The sequence below is a fragment of the Etheostoma cragini genome, chromosome 2 (genome assembly GCF_013103735.1).
Source record: "Etheostoma cragini isolate CJK2018 chromosome 2, CSU_Ecrag_1.0, whole genome shotgun sequence".
In the NCBI taxonomy this organism is placed as follows: domain Eukaryota; kingdom Metazoa; phylum Chordata; class Actinopteri; order Perciformes; family Percidae; genus Etheostoma; species Etheostoma cragini.
In genome coordinates, this window is record NC_048408.1 from 25,616,092 (window position 1) to 25,622,091 (window position 6,000).

Sequence of the window (6,000 nt, forward strand, 5' to 3'; positions counted from 1 at the left end):
GAAAATCTATTCTTGAAAAAGATTTATGTCTATCTGATGAAAAGGAATGATGCTTACAGGGATTAACTCCACGCCAAATATCTATGTGCCACAAGCTGCTGGCCCATGATTTCAAAGCATTTGTGGCTTGCCCCTGAACCCCAGTGACCTTTGCGTTCAACGGATCAATATTTGGGTCCCACACAAAATTTAAGTCCGCACCAACAACAAAAGAGCAGTCCATTAACTCCACTATTTGATTGATGAGCATAACAGAAACTGCCATCAAAAATATTAGGTGCATAAGCCGACATAAGTGCAATTTTCCTAAAACTATACTCTATTGTAGAAATCACAATTCTGCCTGCATTGTTTGACCAAAAGGAAGCAACTTTAAGCGGAAGATTCCATTTGACAATAACGGGCACTCCTTTAGTTTTTGAGCTTGCTGAGGAGGGTGCAATTGTATGATAGAATTTGTTGGCTAAGTGGCCAGTATCAGTCGGTAGCAAATGTGTCTCCTGTAATAATGCAATGTCAACGTTTTTCTTTTTAAGTAAGGCTAGGGTACTGGCTTGCTTGTGAGGTGCATTCATATCACCACAGTTCGATAGAAACACTGATAAAAAAAAAGCACACAGCACCAGAGTGGACCTAAACAGCACTTGACAGTCTCAGCTCAAGGTCTGTTTCATTGATTGATCATTTTATTTTAAAAACCTTAATAATTATAGAAATTTTGACATATCACAGTAGGAAAAGCATGCAGGTAAAAAGGAAACTAATGATGGCTGAATTCCATGTAGCTGCTTCAGTTTCAGGCATGTTGGCTTACAGTCACACAGTCGTGGCGACACTTGAATACAACATATGCCTTTGTTAAAAATGTTAGGAACACCTGTATTTCGTACAATGGCAAAGCACCTAGCGGTTTGGATTTGCCATTTTGTTTCATGTTCATTATCATGTGCATCAGACACAAGAACAGCAATTATATGGCGAAGGGTAAAGTCTCAAAAAATAATGAAGATATACATAGAACGGCTGTATTCGCTTGTGGCAACTCGTAAAGTAGTTACAGGCAGACCAACAATGACTGAGGGACACTGAATGTGGTGTTTGTTTGGTACAAAATTATGGTCTCAAAAAATGACCACTGAGTTGAACCCAAACGTCGACAGCAACAACAAAAAACGATTATGAGCTTTTGTCAAACTGGTGTTTAACACAGAGCTATTGTATGGAGAGGCTTTCCTGTTATTTTGTCCAGGCGTCAGTTTGTAGCTCTCCAGATGCCTTCTCCTTTGTCACACACACATGCACCGTCAATAGAGGCACACAACAATGACTTCTTTATTTATTTTTATCTAATGTGGCAATGGGAATATGGGTCTGGAGAACATCTATTTCTCTGAGAGATTCTGTGTGTGTGTGTGTGTGTGTGTGTGTGTGTGTGTGTGTGTGTGTGTGTGTGTGTGTGTGTGTGTGTGTGTGTGTGTGTGGCTGCCAGCTTTCTGAATGGGGTACAATAATTAGAAATGCTTATCAACCCTCTACAGCCTGTCAGCTCGCTGCTGTTAGCTGTTACCCCAACAATCCTACAGGTAGGCCAAGAGTGCTCGAATTGATTCCAAACATTCCTATTTGTCACTGCAGAAAAAGGACCAATCAGCAGACGGATTTAGTAGATTAGGATTATGGGAAGTAATGTGTGGAGGAAATAAGTGGGCATTTTTAAGTGGTCTATTAATGTTGTGAAATTAGTTTTCTTAATACCTGGGATGAGGTTGCTGTTTGAATGTAAATCACTGTTTATGGGATTGGAACGTGGACATGAGGAAGAGGGCTGGCTTGGTGGAAAGCTGAGAAACGGTTTGTTGAGCTGAAGAGAAGGAGGTGGAGAGAGGAGAGAGTCTAAGTGAACAAATTCAGAAGCAGTTTTTCCTTCACCACACACACTCACATCTACTCCCGCATTCTCATCAGCAGTATAATCCTCGCTGAGGGGGCTTACCATATCACTGGGTGGCTTTTGCTGCAAGGAGACGCATTTTAGCATAATGCTAACAAGAACCTTGACAATTAGTTAGACAGGATAAGGGACGTGGGGGCAGAGGGGCGGCCGGGCAGTGTGCAGAGTAAAGATGTGAATAAAAAGCTGGCAAAATAGAAGAACAAGAGACTATGAAGAGGAAGTGGAACTGGGGCATCAGCTGTGTGATTCTAAAAAGCTTTAATTACTTTTCTGTCTTTAACCAATGAGCAGTGCTGAGAGGAACTGGATCAAAGCCCTGTTTCACTAATGAGACTTGATGAATTTGTGTGAATTCACAGAAATAACTTGTCATATGAATTGCACCTAGACTCTTGAGATGAAATTCAAGCCAATAGTTGTTATTTAATTTCGACAGGCAACATGCACTCACTGACCACTATTATTAGGTACATGTGGACAATCTAATAGTCAGCTCTGCATGGCCTGTGTATGTTTAACATATTTACTCTTACTTTACTATTCCACCATATTATTAACGTGTACTGCAAATTTTAATATTGTCAATCAATATTCTATTTCCATCATGATTATATATTTTGTCGTCTCATTGTTAATTGCAGCTCTGGTCTTTGCATGTATCAAGAAAAGGCCCATACTGTTTCTTGGCTGCGTTCTGTTGCTTGCTTGCATGCATGGTTACGTGCTGAATGTGGATACTGTTGATGTATTATTGTAGTAATGTTTTGCTGCTTCCTGTTGCTCTGCCTAGCTTCTTCTTGAGAATGCTTATTCTGTTGCTGTTGCTGTCTTTATGGCATATTGTTTTCTGTCTGTAAATGTTAACCCATCCTAATGTCTAGTTGTATTCTGATGATCTGGACTCGGATTATCTGGCCAAAGGACTACAGTTGAAATTTTGCTGGCTGGCTACTAACACTGGCACATTTACAGGAATGAAAATGAAATGATGCAGTCCAATGCAAAAACGCTGCCATAAATTCTACCTTTTTGAAATTTATAATGTTTACTATTTGGTGACATTGTCAAAATTGGGTAAATCCAATAATTTGTTTATTATTGAGGTTGTGGTTAAATAGGTGGTGTTTCACTTGACTGCATTATATTGTGAGATGTCAGTTAGATGTCTTTGTTTACATATATGAGGATGTAGAATACAAGAAACACTTCTCAAATGATCCACACCACAACTACTAACTTTTGCATGATCTTAATGCTAAAACTAATCATTTAATGAACACATTTACGTCAATGTTGCCAAAAACTAAAGAATATAGACGTCTTTAATGTAGAACTAATATCAGGGTTTGTATTGGACTGCATTAGATTGTACAGGTGTACTTAATTAAGTGCTAACTAGTCTGAGTATTATCTTACAAACACCTATTCTCAGGTAAACACTGAGGGCTACTTTTTTATCAATGTATCAGAAACAACCATGTAAAACAACGGGTAAAACTTCTCAAGCATGTACAAAAGATGGTAAAGTATAACATAATTAATTCACCTGCAGTACAGTAGGCTATCTTTGGTTTGTGTTGCGTTAGATTTAACTTGTTTGCTAGCCTATGTTATTTTAATAGTCCAATATATTATTGGATTCCAGCAACAACAATGCAGTCAAGGGGATAGTGTAATGGTATGTGTTTGACTACACTTTTCTTACATGACAAAGATAATTGGCCTACATTTTAAGTTTTGAACTGCACAGTAAAATTGACTTTGAAAATTGAGGACCTGACTTTTTGACATTGGTATATAAAAAATGGTATAAGAAAATGATTATAGTGTGAAATATAAACATTTCTGTGAAAACAGAATGTAGAAATTACAATAACTACAAAATAAAGCTAAAAACAAAGCCACAGAGGGACTTAGCTAACTAGACAACTAAAACCAGATAGCCACTTCTAACCTTAGTTGAATCTAAATTAAGGTTTTTCACAAGCTCTCTTTGTAATTAAAAAATTTAAAATAAGATGTACTGACATCTTGATATTTCTGTTTTTTTCATTCTGCATAACTAAATGTAGTGTAGCCATCATGGAGAAAAAGAAACAGCTACATTAGTTTGGCTATAAGATAACTAGCCTAGCTTAACAGCTAGCAGTAAGTGAATTCATACGATGTGGTTGAGTTGAGGTAAAATATTCAGCCCTAAAATGCATAAAATACCGCATTACAACCTTCCTATCTGTTGCACAGTTTACTAGCCAGCTTAATCCCTAAAACCAATTTTTCTTTTCCCACTTCACTATTTTTGTAGTGGCTGCTCTCTGTCTTTGTAGGTCACATACTGATAGTTAACTTCTATTTAATTAAAATGTATACTAAAGATATGCTGATAGTGGTAAAGAGCTGATTGTCTCTATTTTTTTGCTTGTACATGAACGTTTGGTCAAATGATACCCATTCTGTTGCTAATTATGTGTGTTTTTGGGCGGGGAAGATCTCATTGGATTGGATAACAGCTGCTGCAGGGGATTGAGAGTGTGACAGTGAAACATGTATATGTGATTTTCAGGCAAATGACAGACAGACAGAAGGGCTCCTCAAGAGGACATACAAATTTAACAGGATTGGAAATGGTACTGGCCAGCTGTAAGAGGTAAGAGAGAATGAGCAGGGGATGAGAGTCAAAGTGAGAGGAAGGAGGGGTGGTGACTCAAGGAGGAGTGTTACTAGATCAGTTTGAGAAGAAATGTAATTGTCATTAAGCCACAAACTTGACTAAAGAACACATCTCTGTTTGTTGCAACAGCTCGAAAAGATGGATAAGAAGGGTGAAACAAATGGTGGAGAAAAGAAAACACGCTTTGGAATGAATGAAGCCGTGAAACACATCATCAAACGCTACAGGCACAGCAGGGGGCCTCGGGATACAACCGTCTGAGAGATGGGTGGTGTGGGTGTGTGCATATGTGTGTGTATAGTTTTGTATTGGCCAAACAAACCATCCATCTGCAGGGAGAGGAGAACAGTGGATGAAGGGAGCGGGGTGGGGGGGTTACAGGACTCTTTATACTCCATATTTACACCCCTTTCAAACGCACAGACCGACAGATACACAGTCCTGCCCAGAGGTTCTTTGATGCTTGTCGATACCACTGCGTGATGATGTCATACGGCAGAGAGCAAGGGAGGGAGGCATGATCAAAGGACAGAGGGAGGGATGAAGACGCAGGAGAGGATATCCAAGACAACAACGGGACAAAGATGGCGACTGCTTCTGCTGTGGGACGTCCACTGGCGTCCAGACCTCCGAATCACCAGGAGGAACCCTGGTCGTGCAGCAAGTGTATTCACGTCCCTTATTCTAACAGGATGACCACCAGCATGACATACTGGAACCACCAAGCCAACGTCAGCCACCACTACCGCCGGGCTAGCACGGTAAGCTCTCCGTCTACCTTAGCCTCTCCTCCGCTGCCGTTAAACCATCAAACCCTTAGCGCCCGATGTCTGGTTACCATCACTCCATCCCAAGTATTTAACATGAGTTGCCATTCTTTTTAATAACACAATTTATACCCATTTTCTTTCTTTTTCTCAGCCCTTTCATCATGGTCTTTTGGCGGTTAATATAGGCCTCTCTTTGCCATCAAAGGCAGCACATCAATTGCCTTGACTCCCAAGTGTATGTGTGAGAGTGAGAGTGAGAAAGGGAGAGACGAGAAAAAAAGAAGAACACCATGTATCAAAGATCAAGGCACGCTTTCATGCCTGATTTTGGCCCTGGTTGGGTTTTGCTTTCCATCATCTTTCCATCCTCGTTTTTCTTCCTGTTCTAGGGCTGTAGCCGTTCTCTCCGAAACCATCACTTCCCACCCGCAATAGTCCATATTCCACGTTCACTGAAAAATGAAATTCGGTGCTTTTGTGGAAAAAAGGAAGACATATCTTTTCTGGTTTTCTTTGAGAATATTCTTTAGCTTACAGGCTACTGGGGCAGAGCTCTGTCCCAATGATGACAATACGTGAAACAATATTTGAATAAGCAGCAGGAG